Here is a 20,953-nt window from a genome sequence, read left to right as displayed (position 1 = left end):
AAGGCATCCTGCCCATGGCATAAGCCATGTAGTATACCCCATCCCCCTTCTTCACTCTATGCCGGTCGGGAAGAATGTCATCCATTTTTGTACACCTCCCATCCATGAAGTACACCAAAGGGATCACATTACAATCTATCAAAAGTATTATCATCATGGCTCAGCAAAAAGAAAAGTATTATTATCATGAAAAGCATCTTTAGAGTTGATGACCAAGTAGGGGAAAAAAGAAAAGGAAAGGTGAATATAATAAAAAAGTAAATTAGATCTTATTAAAGAATCCCTAATTGGTAATTACATATTAATAAACATAGGAAAATGCTTAAGATACTAAGTATTAACCATCTTTTTCAGAATTATGTCCCTTAGATATTGATCATTCATTTTCTCTGGATTCATTTTGCTTTCCATCAGAATTATGTCCCTTGTATATCCTCTTTGTCATTCTGGAAATCATCAAGATCCAAGTAATCAAAAATCCGGACTATCAAAGCAACTGGCACATCCAGTTGTACCAAAGTCATTTTCAAGATAGATAGCATAGGAAATTACAAATAGTCGAATACATCCCAGGATTTCCCCAATTAGCCATTATTGTCACAAATTTAAAACTTCACAATATTGTTGCATTTCTTGTAGTTTCCTCTTGGTACTAATTACCAATGTTATGAATACTGTTTTGGATCCTGTTTTGGTTTGTTTATTGAAATGAAATATTTCGATACCGGTCAATACCGGTAAATACCGGAGTACTATTTCGAAAGTACGATCATAATATATATATTTACCATTTTGATATATATTTTTGGTCAAACCTATAAAAATTACTATGAATCTTAAAGTTATAAGCCCATATTTAATATTAATAATAATTATTATAATAACTAACAAGTTTTTTAAAATATAATAACAATAATATTTACAAGACCCCAAAAAAAAAAAAAAATTCACAGAGGATGGAAAAGACACAAAGCCTACAACCTATTAACTCTCCTTTTAAATTGTATTATTATAATGGTACTCACGTGGAGTGGCTCACAAAACTAAAAAAATTGGAATAGAAATGCCAAAATACAAAGCTCAATGAAAAAAGTGGAGGGTAACTAAGTAAACAAATGGGCGGACAACTAAGAAAATGTACAAAGAAAAGAAGAAAACAAAGAGGACAAATTGCAGAAGAAAAGAAGAACTGAAGAAGGCCAAGTTGCTAATGCTACTGACGAAGTGAGATGAACTGTGATGGGTGGCTCTATTTAGGTAATAGCTATTAAAACTTGAAAATGTAAAATTTTTCTGCATTTATTAGTAGATTCAGCACCGGTTGAAATATGTTTACCGGCCGAATTTCACCGAAACAAGCCGAAATGGTGAGAACGGGCCAGAACGAACCGAAATTTGGTTCGAGGTGGAACAAGAGGGTGATTTGTACTGATTTAAGGATTGGTACGAAATTTTCCGGCCGTTCCCCAAAACAGAACGGTATTAATAACAATGCTAATTACTCCATGCACAAAATCATCAACGATTTTGATTTTCTTCTTAAGGGCAGCTTCAGAGCCAATGTTAAGAAACCTCTTCAGCTTCTAGAATGGATCAACATAGTGACAAAAGACCAAGGCATTTGAATCATCAAATGCCTTCATGAATGCAGTTCCCTCCTTGCTTAACCCCTCCAAGCAATTCAATTCTACCCCAAACCCAACTTTGAAAATTGAATCCAAAGTGCATTGCATTAGTATTTCCTATAAAATCGAAAGCAAAAATATCAATTTTTGTGTTCCACTTGAAAGGCTATTTTGTATGTTCGGAATGTTCCTTAAATCTTTTAAGGTACTTACTTGCATATCAAAAGCCAAACCATCATCCGATAAGTTGTGAACAATTCTAACTAGCTTAGTAGCGTTTCCTCTAAACATAGCAAATCTATAATTTCTAAGCACTCTAGTAGAGAACTCCAAGCTCGCAATTTTCCTCAGCTGCCGCCACTCGTCCCCTTCCACGTTAAATATCCCTTGACCAAGAAGATCAACAACAACATTCTTCTTATACTTACGACCTCTACAATACTTATTGAATTTGGTTTTTAAGATATGCTCGATGTTTCATGTGTTTGCTGTGAATGTCTCGCTTTAATCCAGACTAAGGAGTCGAAAGGTTCGATGTTTCTTTGCAGTTTTGGTATGGTGGTTATATATTTTGCTGAAGTAAAAGAGTTGGTAGAAGACCGTGCCATGTACGGGTAGGTAGTTTAGGTTCTTGATTGATTTTTCAGTGAAAACTTTGAGTACAAGAATAAGGATGCTTAGGAAAAGAAGGAATAGTGAGAAGGCTATGAAGGTCAAGATTGTAAAGTTGTGATTTCCAACTAGCCTTTGTTGGCTTTAATTCCATGCCAAATTTGGTTGTAATTTAGTCAATCATTTCCTTGTATTTATGTGGGTTTAATTGTAAAGGATGAGCGTGAGAGATTGGTGAAGAATCAAACATACAATGAAGATCAGTGCAGTTTCACGACTTGCTCGCAAGAAGTTTAAGAGTAAAGGAACCCGCGAAAAGGCCATGTGTGAAGCACATGACTATGACTAGAAACTGAAGAATCATGCCAGACTGTCATTTTGCGAGTACTACGCGAGAAAGACCATCTCGCGAGGTACCCGCGAAACTCTCTATTTGGCAAAAATAAAAAGTGCTTTCCTAATTTCTTTACACACACTATATATACTCTCATTACCCACAACATTGTAAAGAGTCATTTTTAGAGAGAAAACCCTAGCAAAACACTTGAGAGTTAGAGATTGTCATATCCACCATCATCTAAACAAATTCTTTTGATTTTCATTTGCTCATACCTCTCCATCTTTATATCCTTGAGAGGTTTTTAGCCCAAATACTTACCTCACCTATTCTAAGTGTTGAGAGAAGTTTTGGTGCCTTTGGGAAGTATTGGAAGAAGCCATTGAGTGGTAGATGCAATCGGGTGAAATTGCGAGATCCAAAAAGCTAGTGAAGACAAGACTTCGAGAAGTCTGTTGGTAGCAAGAACTTGGAGGGCTTAAGTACATTGGATAGATTAAGGAGGGTCTTTTTGATATTCGTGTACTCCAACTTATTCACTAGTGAATCGATTTTGGCTTGGAGAGCAACGGAGAGGTTTTTCGCCTAATACTTTGGTTTCCTCTTCGATAACACGTCTCAATGTTATCTTGTGTTTGCATCTCTCTTCTCTACTCTTTAAGCTTTACATTTATTGCTTGTTGTAGTTGCTTATGGCTTAGAGTAGTGTTATTGGTTTATTGCATGTGCTTTACTTTTGTTCCGCACTAAGATAAGTTAGAGTAAAAGTAATTAAGCCGTAATTTAAAATTGAGGGTTTAAACAAGCATTAGTGTTTTCATACTAATTAAGCATTTAATTGGTATCAGAGTAGGTACACTTTGTGGATTTCATTATCCTTATATGATCCTAGAGCCCTCCTTGCTATGGATATGGCAATGGAAAAAGCTAACATGAATTGTGATTCATGTGTTTGTGATAATGACTCTATGAGCATTTTTAGAGATTGTCCTAGTAATGAACTCATGGAGTTATTAAAATCAAAGAAACATGCTAGAATTTTCATACACATGCTAAAATGTTTAGAGCATAGGAATCACATGCTTTATAATAGTTTGTGTGAGTCAAATTCCTTGATTGAAAAATATAAGAGAATGAATAGACACTTGTATGATAAGCTTGATAGTTTGAAAAGAAAATTTCACTCATCCGATCACAATAAAAAGGAAGATGAATCTTGTTTTGAAAAACAAGAATGCTTATCTCATGCTTTCCTTTTTGTTCATACTGAATTAAAAGTGTTTAACTCTTGTTTGTGGTATCTTGACAGTGGATGGTCCAGGCATATGACCAGTGATAAATCTCTCTTCAAAAGTCTTAAAGAAAAGGAAGATGGATATGCCACGTTTGGAGATGGCAGTCATTCTCAAGTTCTTGGAAAAGGAACGATTGATATTCTGAGAGTACCATTATTGATCGATGTCTTGTACATCAAGGGGCTTAAAGCTAACTTGTTGAACATCGCTCAAATTTGTGATGAAGATTTTTTGCTCAATTCTCAAAGAAATGGTGTGTCATTCTTAGTGAAGATGGTGTTCAAGTGTTGAAGGGACTTAGAACTACCGACAATTGTTATGGTGTGGTTCTCAAACCAAATGTGTCATGTTGAAGTGCTCGAGTCAACTTGTTAGAGCTATGACATCAACAATTTAGGCAAGCTAACTACAAGCAAGTGGCAAAAGTCTCGAAGCATAAAGTGGTGGTTGGCTTACCAAAGTTCGAAAAAGTTGAGAAGAACGTTTGTGGACCATGTCAATTGGGAAAACAAACCAAGTCAAGTCATCCTAAGGTGAATGTCATTGCTACATCTCGACCTTTGGAGTTACTTCATGTTGATCTAATAGGCCCCACGAGGACGGAAAGCTTGGGTGGCAAAAGGTACATCATGGTTGTGTTTGATGATTTCTTAAGATACTCTTGGATGAAATTCCTTAGAGAGAAATCAGAAGCATGTGAGAAGATGGAGAAATTTTGCAAGAGGCTTCAAAATGAAAAGGGGTTTCCTATCATCAAAATAAGAAGTGATCATGGGAAGGAATTCGAGAATGCAAAGTTTGAAGCATTTTGCAATGAACATGGAATAAGGAAGGAATTCTTGGCTCTAAAAACTCCTCAACAAAATTGAGTTGTCGAAAGGAAGAATCACATCATACAAGAAATGGCAAGAGTAATGCTTCTCAACAAGGATATCCCTCAAAAGTTTTAGGGTGAAGCCGTGAACACATCATGCCATATTGGGAATAGAATCTTCTTTCGAGCAGGTACTAAGAAAACATCGTATGAGATATGTAATAAAAAAAAAAAAGCCTAAGGTGAAATATTTTTGGGTATTTGGTAGCAAATATTTCATTCTCAATGATAGCGAAAATCTTGAGAAGTTTGATGCCAAGAGCGATGAATGAATTTTTCTTGGGTACTCCATGGATAGCCGAGCGTATAAAGTCTATAACAAACGAACCAAGAGGGTCATAGAGTCAATAAATGTGGTCACAGATGATGCTATTCCAAAAAAGAGTGTCTATGAAAGTGGAGATGCGTCAAGCCTCAAGAAAAATGATGATGACTAGAATTCCTCTTGTTAGGTTCTAAAAATTTAGGATTTTATGTATTTAGAACTCTAATTTGTATTATTGGCAAACCATGATCAAAACAGGTTGTTTAGTCTTGTTTAGGCTTGCTCAAAGTTGGGTCTTTCATGTAAAGTTGGAATCGAGAGGCTGCAGGTGCATTTGTGCATTTCGACCTGGCTCGATCGATCGAATCTCGAGCAGAATGTTTTTCTGCAGAATTTTCCAACTCAGCCCTAACTCATTAAACATTTTGGGTTTTCTGTTTTTACCCTAGGTATATAAAGAAAAACCTCACCACATTTTTAGAGTTGCTACAGTTGTATTGTTGCTCATACTTTGCTGTTTTGTGTAAATCTCTTGTGAGATCTAGATGAGCTTTCCTTTACACAAAGTTTAGGGTTTTCAAGGTAGAGATTACTTCAACATCTTGATGATTAACTCGATTGCTACCATTGAAGTTTAAAGAATGTCAAGCATGGGTGCTTGTAGCTGATTGGAGAATCCAAGAAAGAAGGAATCCGTGGATTCAGAGCTTGCACGTGGTCGTGTCAGTAAGTTCTACTGGTGGGTAGCATTAGAAAGTCAAGTAGGGAGCTTGTAAGTCCTTTTGTATGAACTTCGATTCTTTCATAGTGGATTCAGGTTTACCTTGAGGATAGCTAGGTTAAATCCTCTCCAGGTTTTTACCGTGTGGTTTCCTGGGTGATCATATCATTGTGTCTTTTATATTTCCGCTGCTTTATACTTTTGATATGATTGTATGTTTGTGATAACCTAGAATTTCTTAAATTGACTAAGTTAATCACTTGGCTAATTAACTAGGTTAATCTTGTTATTTTAAGGGGTCTAAAACCATTCAAGTGGTATCAGAGCGGGTAGCTCTCTTGTTAGAGATTTTTTGATCTCTGAGCTGATATTTGACCCCTGTTGTTATAGAGCATGGACACTCTCTTGTTGTTCCTCTTCACTTTGATGGGAACAACTATGCTTATTGGAAAGTAAGGATGAAAGCATTCCTGAAATCTATTGATGAGAGGGTTTGGAATTCCGTTGAATACGGATGGCAGAAGCCCACTACTCCTGTGAGTGGGTGGCAAACTTCTGAAAAAGAAGCAGCAGGCTTCAATAGCAAAGCTATAAATGCTATCTTTAATGCTGTTTCTATGGAGGAATTTAAGAGAATCTCTAATGTTGAGGTTGCTCACACTGCTTGGAAAATCCTCCAAACTGTGCATGAAGGCACAAATGCAGTTAAGATTAATAAACCACAGCAATTGACTTCTAGATTTGAAAGCATTAGAATGTCCGATGATGAATCTTTTGATGAATTCTATGCTAAATTAAATGATATTGTTAATTCTGATTTTAATTTAGGTAAAATCTATGATCAACCTAAAATTGTTAGGAAGATACTTAGATTTTTAACTGAAGACTTTAGACCCAAAGTGATTGCCATTACTGAGAGCAAGGATGTGGACACCATCCCCGTTGATGAGCTTGTAGGATCTCTTCAGTCCTATGAGTCTGACCTACCCAAAGTGAACAAATCCAAATCAATGGCTCTTAAGTCAGTTGATGATGTTGATGTTGGTGGATTTGATGATGAACTCTCTGCTATAGGATTGCATACCTTGCCAAGAACTTTAGAAACTTTCTTAGGAATAACAATAGAAAGGCAAGAGGTACAAACACTGTTGAACCTAGAAACTTTAGGAACAATGATCCCATTAAGGTTAATAATTTTGAAAAACCTAGAGAAAAAGTTGGTCAATCTTCAAACAATCCTTTGGGTGCTCAGTGTTTTGGCTGTCAAGGGTATGGTCATGTGAAATTTGAATGTCCTACATTCTTGAGATCTAAGGGTAAAGCTATGGCTGTAACCCTTAGTGATAATAAGGTTTCTGATGATGAGTCTGGATGTGACGAGGATAAAAACTTCATTGCTTTCACTACTACTGCTGTAGTAAATGAAAGTATATCTGTTGAAAAGAACCCTTCCGATGGGGAACTCTCTGAGGATGCAGATCTTCAAGAGGCCTACAATAAACTTTGCAAAATTGCTGCAAAAGATGCTATGAATGTTGAACTTGACCCGAAGAAAATTGAATCTCTTGAGCTTGAAAAGAAGAATTTGCTTGTTAATTTGTTTGATGCTAATGATCTTTTGAACAATGTTAAATCTGAGAACATGCTCTTGCTTGATAAAGTTAAAACTTTGAAACATGATTTATCTGTTGCTAGATCTATTAGTTCTAAATTTGATCAAATGTTGAATGTTCAAAAGTATCCTTCTGATAAATCTGGTTTAGGATATGTTGAAAGCATCTTTGATTCTGCACCACATTCCACAAACTTTGTTCCTTAATCTTCTTCTGAACCTTTTGCGAGTGAGGTTGTGAGTGAAACTGTTAACCCCCCTGTGAGTGAGGTAGTTAAATCCATAGAAGTTTCACCATCTAGGAAGAATAGGGTTGATCTAGGAGAGTCTAAACCTAAGGATTCTACCATTTCTAAGGACAAGATACATGGTAAACCTGCTTGGGTTTGTCACTATTGTGGAAAGTCTAGACACATTCGTCCTAAATGTTACAAGCTTCAAGCTGCTAAGAGAGCAAACAAACCAAAGGTGCATGTGCCTCAAGCACAAGATCCTATGGCACTCATTGGTGAATTGGTAAAGGCATTGAACCTTTATTCTAATTCTGGAGTTGAAAATCACTTGAATGTGAATAAGAACTCAAATGCTCGTGGTGCATCTAAAAGGTTTTGGATGCAAAAGACTCGATCTAATTGAGTCTTTTTGACATGGTCCTTGTGCTTCATTGCTCATTCCTTTGTGACCATTATTCTTTGGTTTTCTGTGTTTTTTGTGTTTTTTTTGTTCTAGGATTTGCATTGCATTACTTTCATGCATTTCATTCTAGAATTTATTTGTTTAGAGAAAATTATTTTTTTCCCCCCCCCCCCCCAAGCTTTCTTGGTTTTTGAAAACAAGGTTGGTCAATTTATTTACACATAACATGTCTTATGTACCTTGTTTAGCATTGATAAGCTTATTTATTGCACTTGACTAGTTAAAGCTTTGTAGTGCATGTTGTGTGGGAAAGATGTTTATGATTTTTGATCTTTTTGTCTTAATCTTGAAGTCACATGTTATTTGATTATCGGACTTAATCCTTTTGAGAAAGGCATAAATAACCATCTCACCACTGTTCACTAGCCAATCATGAACACCTTAGTGCATATCATAAGATTTTGTGTACTTGTTACACATGCACAAAAAGAACATAAGGTGATGCCTCGGCTTAATTGCTTAATGCTTAAAATTGGTGTGTACTATTAGGCTTGATGCCATCTCACATAATTAAAATTGGTGTGTACTATTAGGTTTGATGCTATTTCACATAACTATGAGGCAAAAATTCAAGAAACTTACATGATTGCAAGCTTATGTTCTAGGAGATGTGGGAGTTATATGATGTAATTCTTTAGGCGATAGTCTCTTTTAAATTCTGTGTGATGAATTTTGTAGACTTTGTGATTGATTTCTATTCACATATCACCTCACATGTATCTCAAGTTTTTGTTAGTTTGCACACACTACACAAGTTACTCTTTGCTAAACACTGTACATGTTATTGTGTGTGTTTTTGGTCTGACCAACCAAGTTTGAAAATACCTTGAGTATGATGCAAAACATTTTTTTTGCTTGTGAATTTAAAGGAAGAACTAGCTGAAACTTTCCTTGGAGAAACTGAGATTACAAATTTGGGTTTTTGAAAAAGCATTCCGTTTCATCTCATACTCATGCATTGTGGTTCATTGATTTTAATACTTTGAGAAGTTTTTTTTAAAACAAAAAACAAAAAATTTGGTTTGAGTTTTTCAAAACTGTAATTTTTCTCAAAATACTGAGATCCGTTGCTTGTTTCGATCGATCCATTCTGATTTTCGATTGATCGAAAATATTTAAAATTCCTTTTAAAAATTTCGGAGTGATTCGATCGATCAAAAGTAATTTTTGATCAATCGAAAGTCGTGAATCAGGTTTTTTTAAACAGTACTCTTTGACTAATTCAACTTACTTTTTCAAAAGTTTTTTCAAACTTTCTTTTCTCTCTCCAACTAGGCAAGGATCTACAGTGATTTTTTGTCGTTTTCCTTCAAAATTTTAGCAAGATTTCTCTTTCCTCAAGCCGGTAAGTCTCTTTTGCCCTTCATTTTTAGAGTTTATTTGCATTTTTCATGCATTTTTCTTGCATTTTTCCTCATATTTTCGGACCTCTCTTTTTTTGGGATTTTTGATGTTTCAAGCCCAATTTTGTGAACTTGATCAATGGGTTTTTATGGGGACAAGCTATAAACATGATCTTGATAGTTTAATTTGATCAATTTTGGGTTTTGTGAGAAATTGAAATTTCTAGGGTTTTTATTTGTTCCGAATTGGGGATTTTGTTCAATTAGGATGAAATTGATGAAATTGGCTTGTTGATTGGATGTAATAAGACATTATAATCTCTGTATTGTGTTTTGTAATGCTTAATTCATCAATGTGCTTCAAAAATTTTCAAGTGGTTTTCAAATTTTTGGGGTTTTTGGTTAGAAACTCTATACTCGAGCCAATTTTGTGCAATTGAACTTAAAATTGAACTTTGTTTACTGCATTAGTACATGCATCATGATATTTTAACTATTTATGCATCATATAGTGTTTTTGCTCTATATTTTTTAGTGCTAACTTGCAGCCCGCCCTTGGTTTTTATTGTTTCTCTTTTGGTGTTCTCTTGTGTCTCTGTCATTTCCTTAGCATCATGCCTAGGAAAACTAGGGCTCGTAAGTCTGTCCCTGCACCTACTCCTTCCCTTCCATCTTTTGACCAAGAGAAATTTCTTAGTGAGAAAAACCAGGAAATCTTTAAGAAGCTGAACCTTAGGCGTAAGATATGGTCTGAGCGGTCTGTCATTCTAGATGAGTTAGATCCTGCCATTAGGGCAAACTTAGAGCGTAGGGGCTGGTTACCCTTGGTGGATATTTCTGATCCTCCTCCACCTGCTACCTTGATTCGAGAGTTCTACTTGAACATCTCGATCCACGTCTATGATTCCAATACTTTAGTAAAGAGTTGGATACGAGGCGTAGAGTACACCATTACTCCTACAGTAGTGGCTGATGCTCTAGGGGTACCCTTGGTCTAGCACCCTGTCTACCCTTATGATGAGTCTCCAGTTTTGAGTGATGTCATGTCTTACATCACTGGGTCATCTATCCAGTGCGATTCTGATCCTAGGATCACCACTGCTGAGCTTTCTGAGCTATACTACTTTTCTTTAGGATAGCGTGTCATTGTTTTTGGCCCATTTCTCATCTGCACACCATTCCTCTCGAGAGGTGTGTATTTTTGTATGCTCTAGTTACTGATGCTCCTATTAGTTTTCCCCATTTGTTCTTTCGTTCTTTGAATGAAGTGTATAGGAGTTCATCTTTTTCTCATGCCCTTGTTCATCCTATTTTTATCCATAGGATTCTTCTTTATCTTGATCTTAGTGATTTCCCTTCCTCGGAGCCTGTGCATGTCATTGGTTTGCACCCTAGGTCTACACCTGGTCCGCACCTTAGGTCTACACCTTGGCCTGTGCATGACAGAGGGCTGCTCACCTTCGAGTTGGCTCTAAACACCCTAGGTCTACACCTTCTGGGTCTGCACCTCCTTCATCTTCTTCTACAGGTCCTACTAGTGAGGATGTTCCTGATCCTGATGCTGCTACTGCTGCTGCTATTCCTCCACCTCCATCGAATGACTTTGATATTCGTCGTACTTTGGAGACTGTCATGACCGTTCAGGCGGCTCATGGTCAGCTTTTGGTGGACCTTTTTGACGAGATCCGTGCGTTGCAAGCTGATCTAGCACATCATCGTTCACCCTCACCACCTCCTTTTGATGATAGATTGTGATTGCCCTTTGGCATTCCGTCACAAAAAGGGGGAGTAGAGTTTGTAGAGGAGTTTTGTAGTTAGGGAGAGTTTTTTTTTTTTTTTTTTCTTGAGGAGCTAGTGGAGCTGTTAGATTGTATTTAGGCGCTTCACCTTGTATATCATTTTTTTGGGGATATTCATGTTAGGGGGAGTAACATTGATTAATATACATGTTTTCTTTTTGATTATTGTTTCTTTGGATTCACTGTTTATTGATTTATATTCTATGAGTTATTCATTTGATATATGTCTTTATTATGTGTTATGTGAATCATACAAGAATGTTATACCTGTTTGTATACTATTTTCTGTCACACATGCGTTTATGCGTTTGTTAAGTATTTTAGGAATATACAAGTTAATTCAATTGAGCTGCTGTCTACACTTGCAATTGATGGATAGTAGTTAAGATTGAATTTTGGTTTTATGAGCATTATGTTTGTAAAGGGTTTTTTAATTGTAAACTTTGAGCTTAGTGTTTGTGTTTTGTCACGGATTGCCAAAGGGAGAGTTTGTTAGGTTCTAAAGATTTAGGATTTTATGTATTTAGAACTCTAATTTGTATTGTTGGCAAACTATGATCAAAACAGGTTGTTTAGTCTTGTTTAGGCTTGCTCAAAGTTGGGTCTTTCTTGTAAAGTTGGAATCGAGAGGCTGCAGATGCATTTGTGCATTTCGGCCTGGCTCGATCGATCGAAGGAAAGGCTCAATTGATCGAATCTCGGGCATAATGTTTTTTCTGTAGAATTTTCCAGCACAGCCCTAACTCATTAAACGTTTTGGGTTTTATGTTTTTACCCTAGGTATATAAAGAAAAACCCAAAACGTTTAATGAGTTAAGGCTGAGCTGGAAAATTCTACAGAAAAACATTCTTTACCCTAGGTATATAAAGAAAAACCCTAGCCACGTTTTTAGAGTTGCTTCAGTTGTATTGTTGCTCATACTTTGCTGTTTTGTGTAAATCTCTTGTGAGATCTAGATGAGCTTTCCTTTATACAAAACTTAGGGTTTTCAAGGTAGAGATTACTTCAACATCTTGATGATCAACTCGGTTGCTACCATTGAAGTTTAAAGAATATTAAGCGTGGGTGCTTGTAGCTGATTGGAGAATCCAAGAAAGAAGAAGTCCATAGATTCGGAGCGTGCACGTGGTCATGTCAGTAAGTTCTACTGGTGGGTAGCATTAGGAAGTCAAGCGGGGAACTTGTAAGTCCTTTTGTGTGAACTTTGATTCTTTCATAGTGGATTCAGGTTTACCTTGAGGATAGCTAGGTCAAATCCTCCCCAGGTTTTTACCGTGTGGTTTCCTGGGTGATCATATCATTGTGTCTTTTATATTTTCCCTGCTTTATATTTTTGATATGATTGTATGTTTGTAATAACCTAGAATTGCTTAAATTGACTAAGTTAATCACTTGGCTAATTAACTAGGTTAATCTTTGTTTTAAGGGGTCCAAAACCGTTCACCTCTCAAAATGATGATGTTGAGAAACAATCACTAGAAAAGGAAACTACACCTATCACATCAAGAAAGGAAACTAGGTCATCCCAAGTGCCATCAAGTCCACTCACTCCATCAGAAGTGCAACCTCCAATATCTTGTGATGATGAACTTTCTATATCAAAGAAACCATCGTCAAGAGTGAGTTTAAATCATCCCAAAAGTAATATAATTGGAGATTTGGATGAGGGCCTTCGTTTAAGAAGAGGGCCTAGCTATAGTGTAAATCATGTGACTTATCGTTGTTACCTTGCTCAATTTGAACCAAAAAATGTGGAAGAAGCTTTGAAAGATTAAAATTGGGTAAACTCCATGCACCAAGACCTTCATCAATTTATTAGAAACGATGTGTGGGAAATGGTTCCAAGACCATAAGACACTTATGTGATTGGCACAAAGTGGATTTTCAAGAACAAGACCGATGAGGATGGTGAGGTTGTATGAAACAAATCAAGATTAGTGGCTCAAGGATATACTCAAGTTGAAGGTGTAGACTTTGATGAGTCATTTGCTCTAGTAGCAAGACTTGAGTCCATTCGGATTCTTCTATCCATAGAATGTATCATGAATTTCAAGCTTTTCCAAATGGATGTGAAGAGCGCATTTTTGAATGGGCTTCTCCAAGAAGAAGTATTTGTTAAGCAACCAAAAGGGTTTCAAGATCCTCATTTTTCGGACCATGTTCTCTGATTGAAGAAAGCTCTATACAAGTTGAAACAAGCACTATGGGCATGGTATGATTGTTTAATGTCATATCTTTTGGATCGTGGCTTCAAAAGAGGTCAAGCCAACCAGACTCTCTTTGTTAAATGAGATGAGAAATCTCTTTTTGTAGCTTAAGTTTATGTTGATGACATTGTGTTTGGTTCATCAATCGATGCACTTGCTCAAGAATTTTCATAAGAAATGAAGAAAGAATTTGGAATGAGCATGGTGAGATGGGATTTTCATATCTCAAGAGAAGTATACCAAAAATCTAGTTAAGAGATTTGGTTTAGACTCAAAGAAATTGCATCCACTCCAATGAGTTCGTCCATCAAACTTAGCTCCGATCCAGCCGGTGTGGAAGTTGATCCAACCCTTTACAGGAGCATTATTGGCAACCTCTTATATCTCACCGCAAGTAGGCTGAACATAGCCTTCAATGTTGAAGTATGTGCTCATTTTCAAGCAAGACCAAAGGAGTCCTATATGACGGCAATTAAAAGGATCATTCGTTATGTCAATGGAACATTCGACTATGGGATTTGGTACTCAAGAGATTCAAATGATTGCCTAGCCGGGTACTCGGATGCTGATTAGATCGAGTGTGTAGATGACAGAAAAAGCACATTGGGAGGATGTTTCTATCTCAGAAACAATTTGGTGTCATGGATGAGCAAGAAACAAAACTCAGTGTCATTATCAACTGCTGAAGAGGAGTACATTGCTGCGAGTAGTTGTTGTGCTTAACTCTTATGAATGAAGAAGCTTTTTCATGATTATGAGATTTCTCAAGATATCATGTGCGTTTTATGTGACAATACAAGCGCTATTAACCTATCCAAGAATCTTGTTGAACACTCAAAATCAAAGCATATCGAAATTTGATATCACTTCATTTGTGACTTGGTGGAAGAGAAAGTAGTATGGCTAGAGTTCATGAACACTAATAATCAAAAGGCTGACATATTCACTAAACCCCTTAATGGTCCTCGGTGTCTCTTTGTAAGACCATCAATGTCGGTATCATTCCTTGACTCATTTCTCTAGTGTGGCCCTCACTTTTCTATCATTGGTGCATTCATTTAGAAAGGGTCACTCATGTCATTATAATGTTTCTTATAATGCTTTATGCTTTGTTTGCTTTGTTTTGTTGATCTTACTTTATTGTTTTGTTTTGAGTGAGTAAAAATTCAAAAATTCATAAAAAGTATAAAATCTCAAAAAGTTTGATTGCTTGTGTTGTGTCATATCACATGTTGAATTTGGCCTAGTACTTTCGTACTAATGACGTAATACATTTACGAGCTTAACTTGTTATGTATGCACATTTTTAAGTGTGAGCGAAATCTAGAAATCTATGTTTAATTGTTGTAAATTGATCTTCAAGCTTGACATGAATTTCTAGCCAATAGTCTTGTTTGATCTTGATACATGCGTAGATCTGATCCTATATATCTCCTCACATTTATTCTTTTATGTTAAAAAGCTCTTCAAATGTCAATTTCTAAAAAGAGAAAGAGCTGAAAAAGCCTTACTTCGAAAACTAATTTGACTAGGAAAAGGTGGAGCAAAATGTATTCCAAATGTATGATGCCGATGCCAAAGCCAAGACTTATTCCTCAAAAAAATATAAAAAAATTTCATGGCATCATTGCTAAAAAATTACTCAAAAATTGAGTTGTATTGATAAAAAAGTATGAAAAATGGAAGCCAAATGAAAAATTTTCAATCATTGTAAACACTTTGGTGAGGGGTTATATATGTTCATTTTTACTAGTGAGATAGGTCACTCGACTTCATACTATTTGTGTATGACTTGATTGAATTGATCATTGAAATTTCATACTAGACAATGGACTAGTTCATACTTGTTTCACACACAACACACAAGTCTAATGTTCAATGAATACTTATTTCATTTGTGTGATTGTACATGTTCAAATGTGATTTGTGTATGCTCAATTGCTTGATGATCAAATTCAAAAAGATTTATAAGTATTTTATTTGTGTTTTGGAAGAGTTTTTATTTGTCACTTGTGTTTTGAAAGTTTTTCCAAAAAGCTAAATCAGTTTTGTTGAAAAACTTCTTTGTCAACATTTTCGCAAGTGCTTTGCAAGTAAGGTTTCCCATACCCAAGTTGCATAAATGAGGAAGTGAATTGCCAATTCTTTCACAATTTTACACAAAGAGTCTCATAACTCCACATAGAATCTTTTGACTCCCTCATAAGTCCTTTGCGATTTATGCTTACCCACAAAATTTGCCCTGTGCAAATGAGGCTTTTCACAAGTAACTTGCGAGTCACTAACTCGCGAAATGAGCGAAATTTCAGTTTTTAAAAGAGGCTCACTATGACAGTTTTTCAAAATTTTGTTTTTGCCTCCCTCGTGTCTCTCTCAACCAAAAATATCATTTTCTCTCAAACCTCAACCAAATCTTCTTGGATTTCATCCCTAAGACTTCTCTAACTTATGTTTTAACTCTTTTCATCTTTCAAATCCTTAGATTAAGTGTTAGATTCCTAAAACTTCTAGGGTTGGGCTGATTTTGAATAGGGTTGAGAAAACTTAACTTTTGTCAAAATCTTTGAATTTTTCTAGATTGGGCTGTGTCCCATTTGTTTTGTTGATGAAAATGTTGGCCCCTTGTGGCAAAATAATATATATTAAGGCAAGATTTTTACATGTTCATGCATTGTTCATCACATATTTGTAGTGTGTGCATACTAGGTGTTTGATAAAATGCCTTTATGGTATTTTTTTTTTCAATTTTTTGGATTCCGATGAGTACCAAACTTTGGGGTTTACCTTATTTATACATGTTTAACATGTTTTGATCCTTGGTTGTGTTTTACACACTTTGGCCCATGAGTGCTTGGTCATGCATTGCACATGCACACTTGATGCACCCTTGATGCGCACACCCTATCACTTGACATGTTTTGCATTCATTCATGCTAGTTAAGTCTTTTTAGGCCTTTTATCTCATCTAACATGTTCTTGTGTCTATGTTATGCTTGTTTGTTTCTATTTTAGGGCATTTTTTTTCTTTTATTTTCGCTTATTATTGGACTAACTTGCATCCAATCAAGTTTGTTGCCATTCTGTGTATGGTTTGTGTGTTTGCTCATTATTGTAGATGTCTCCTCGTAAGACAGTTGCCAAGAAAACATCAAAGTGTCCTCGCCATTCCTTTGATTCATTCAAATATGAGGATGCTAATACCGTCTAAATCATTGTGGAAAGGGTGTGGACCTTGAATCCTTGAAGAACACATTCATTCTGGAGGTGTTCAGGGAGAGGACATAGACCAAATTGCTTAATCCATCTGGGGATGTGTATGACTATATCATCAAGGAGTTCTTTGCAAATGCTTTTGTAGAAGATGATCATCTCAACTGCTTGGTCTAGGGAAAAGAGTTCACCATATCTAAGGAGTCAATCCAAGAGCTTCTTGAGATACATCCAATGACTCCAGATTCCTCTCTGCACTATGATAAGAAAAAGGATAAAATTGAGTCTCTTGTACCAATCCTTGGAGGCCAGATCAAGAAGAAGTCCTTGCACACAATAGACTTCTCTCCTCAAATGAGAGCATTGGCGCACATTATGATCTTCAATCTCTATTCGATGAAGAATTTGACAACATTGTCATAGCTAAGGACCATTTTTCTTCATGGTCTCTTCACTTACAAGGAGATTGATATATGTGGTCACATCTACCACCTTCTTATCAATTGCGTTTGGAAGAGGAAGACTAGGATAACTCTTCCATTCCTCAGCCTCATCATGTCATTAAACTCAAGGCAAGGATGAAACTTCCTAGTGGACTTCCTGTGCTGTCAAGGGAAGATCCAATCAATGCTTACATTATGATCAAGAGTAAAGCTCAAATCCTAGGTCAAAAGAGAGAAGCCCGTGAAGCACAAGCTTAAAGGGAAGAAACTGAAGCTGAAGTTGAAGGTGGCAACACCGAAGATGAGATTGATCAGTTCACACATGGACTGGAAGACATTCCACGGTCATCTTCTTAGGCACTAGCTAGAGCTTTAGACTACCTTGATTATCTACTAGATAGGGTAGAACAAATGCATAGTCTATTGAGTGAGCACATTGCCTACTCTAGGAGCCAGTTTACGAACCTCCAAGGGCAAATCACCTCCCTATCTTCTTAAATCCAAGATTTGTAGAACTAAGACTCAAAATCCGATACATTCTAGGGCCTTTGGCGATTCCGGTAAAAAAGGGGGAGTAGATTAGCCTGAAGGGGAGTACAACTTGAGGGGGAGTACAGCTTAAGGGGGAGTAGAAACCATTGGTTCATTAGTTCATTTTTGGTGGTTTATTTATAGTGCTTTATTTTCAAGTTTTCAATACTTTAGATTAAAACTCAGCTTATCTTTAGTACTATGTGTACCTTGGTTTTTATAGCTGTTTCTTGATGCTTTTATTTTTCTATTGCTTTGTGCCTTAGTTTCTTTAATGCTGATAGGTCACAAACTGAATGACCCCTTGTGATTAACCCTAATTAATTAATTTAGCCAAGTAATTAATTAATCAATTAATCATGCAATTTTATGGAAGCACAAACAAATCACCAATCAACTAAATATGCAACGGAAAATAAATAATACGGTGATTTGTTTACGAATGGGAAAAACCCTAATGGCAAAAACCCCACCGGGTGATTTTCAGGTCACCACTCCCGAAACTCCATTATTATCAAATCAAGTGGTTACAAGTAAAGGAATCCCAAGTACCTTACCAACCTACAGTTGAACCCTTACCCCAATACCTAATTAGACTTGATCTATAGTGACAGTCTCCACCTTTGATGCACGGCTCCCAAGTACGTGACTAACCAATGCACGGATCCAAGTACGCGACTTCAGAACACCAACTGAGGAAGAATGGTTGGCTGCAAAGTTCTTCAGATCATCCTTTCTGATGAATAGCAGGAAGATGCTTGGTTACAAAACCCTATGGTGCAAATACACAGCAACTTCTTGATGGAAGATGAACTAGGTCAAGAACTTCGTCTGTTGATCACAATTTGCTTAAACAGAGATTGCTCAATGATAATGCAACTTGTGTCACCCAAAACGACTCTTAAAATAATCCTTTTATATGTTTAGGTGTTCCCAAAATTTTTTTGAAGGGTAGACAAATAAAAAGTTTTATATTATTATTATTATATATATATATATATATAAATTAAGGTCAAGGTGGTCCCCTGGCCTTAAGGTGGTGCCACCCCTGTCTAGCTGCCAAAGTACAAGACCTACAGGCTGCTCAGCCCATTTCGAAACGAGATTTGCACCTCGGATCCTGCAAATATTGAGTATATACTCAAGACAAACTTTGACAATTATGGCAAGGTCGGGTTCACAATTATAACATGTTAATAATTTTTTTTTCCTTGTGGGATTTATGAATTCTATAAAGCAAAACCAAGGGGTGGCAATTAATTTACACCATAATTAAGGTTCCAACTAGAATGATGTAATCAATGTATTGGGGCAAATAATCTTAGTCTAAAGTCAGTTCAAGTTTTTCGCTGTTAGGCATATATATACCATGTGCTTGCATGCATTTTATAAATAAAAAATAAAATAAAATGTGCTTGCATGCAAAATCATAAAAGAAAGCTCAATTAGTGTGAAAACACTAATACTTGTTTAGACCCGCAATTTTAAATTACGGTTTAATTGTTTTTACTTTAACTTATCTAAGTGCGGAACAAGAGTAAAGCACATGCAATAAACCGGTAACACTACTCTAAGCCATAAGCAACTACAATAAGCAATAAATGTAAAACTTAAAGAGTAAGGAAGAGAGATACAAACACAAGATAACACCAAGATGTGTTATCGAAGAAGAAACCGAATTATTGGGTGAAAACCTCTCCGTAGCCCTTCAAGCTAAAATCGATCTACTAGTGAATAAGTTGGAGTATATGAATATCAAAAAAAAATTCTTCAAGCCTAATCTACCCAATGTACTTGAACCCTCCAAGCTCCTAGTACCAACAAACTTCTCGGAATCTTGTCTTCACTAGCTTTTCGGATCTCGTAATCTTGTCTGATTGCATCCGCCACTCAATGGCTTTTTCCAATGCTTCCCAAAGGCACCAAAACTTCTCTGAACACTCATAATGTGTGAGGTAAGTGTTTGGGCTAAGAACCTCTCAAGGATATGGAAATGGAGAGGTAGGAGTAGAGGAAAATTAAGAGAATTTGTGTAGTTGATTGTGGGTATGACAATCTCTAACTCTTAACTGTTTTGCTAGGGTTTTCTCTCTGAAAATGACTCCTTACAATTTCGTGAGTAATAAGGGTATATATAGTGTGTGTAAAGAAATTAGGAAAGCCCTTTTTATTTTTGCCAAACAGAGAGTTTCGCGAGTACCTTGTGAAATGGCCTTTCTTGCGAAGTACTCGCGAAATGACAGCTAGCATGATTCTTCAGTTTCTAGTCATGTGCTTCACATGTGGCCTTTTTGCAAGTTCCTTTACTCACAAGCTTTTCGCAAACTAGTCGTGAAACTACACTGATCTTCATTGCATGCTTGATTCTTTACCAATCTCTCACACTCATCCCTTACAATTAAACCCTCATAAATATAGGGAAATGATTGACTGAATTACAACCAAATTTGGCACGAAATTAAAGCCAACTAAGGCTAGTTGGAATCACAACTTTGCAATCTCCTCCTTTGTCTATTCCATGACAAAACACCTAAACAAACTCTAGATTTAAACGTGAGTTTAAGAACAGAGGCAAAACTCACTCACACCTAAATCTAAAACCTATGAAGCACTTGAACCATATACATTTGTATCTTGAAACACTTGCACATAACAAATAACTTCATTAAGCACGAGACAAGTAGAATATAAGGCATGTATAAAGAACAAGTAAAATTCGATCAAGATAAAACAAGAGATATGAGAACATATAGCATAGCTTGATCATACAAGAACAATCATTAAGAAATGACCATAATGAACATTTAACTAGTAAATGATCGTTCGAACACGCAACCAATTAAGAGTAGTGAAAAAATTAATTGCATGTCCAACAAACCCATGATGCATTTGTTAGGACATATATGTTTTAACTTGTTTAAGAACATATGTTACTTAGTTATGTAAATTGGCTAATCCTTTGACAAAACGCATTTTGCTTGTAATTGGGTAGTTCTAGGTGTTTTTAATACTTCAAGAAACAATGTTTCAAGATCAAGTGTTGAAGTCATCAAGTCTGTCCAAGAGAAAGCAAGTTGAAGTGCAAAATTTATAAAGCTCGACACCTCTCGACAGCTACCTCGACACCTGCTATCTGTCGAGATTTAAAAAGTCAGATTTCCAATCTGATTTTCTTGGGATCCGTGAATATGTTTTTGGGTCTTCTTTTCTTCTAACCCTAAACATATAAAAGGATTATTTTAAGAGCCGTTTTGGGTGACACAAGTTGCATTATCATTGAGCAATCTCTGTTTAAGCAAATTGTGATCAACAGACGAAGTTCTTGACCTAGTTCATCTTCCATCAAGAAGTTGCTGTGTATTTGCACCATAGGGTTTTGTAA

General features: G+C 36.2%; 1 pseudogene; it reads right to left on the bottom strand.

Annotated features, from left to right (window-relative positions):
• Nucleotides 1–1,433: 1,433 nt before the first annotated feature.
• The window catches only part of LOC112005458 (cytochrome P450 704C1-like), a 24,241-nt pseudogene continuing 4,721 nt past the window's right edge, over nt 1,434–20,953 (bottom strand).

Source organism: Quercus suber, unplaced genomic scaffold, assembly GCF_002906115.3.
Source record: "Quercus suber isolate HL8 unplaced genomic scaffold, Cork oak 2.0 scaffold_97, whole genome shotgun sequence".
Lineage (NCBI taxonomy): Eukaryota > Viridiplantae > Streptophyta > Magnoliopsida > Fagales > Fagaceae > Quercus > Quercus suber.
The sequence above is the reverse complement of the archived record's forward strand: the minus strand, read 5'-3'. Positions and strand labels throughout refer to the sequence as shown.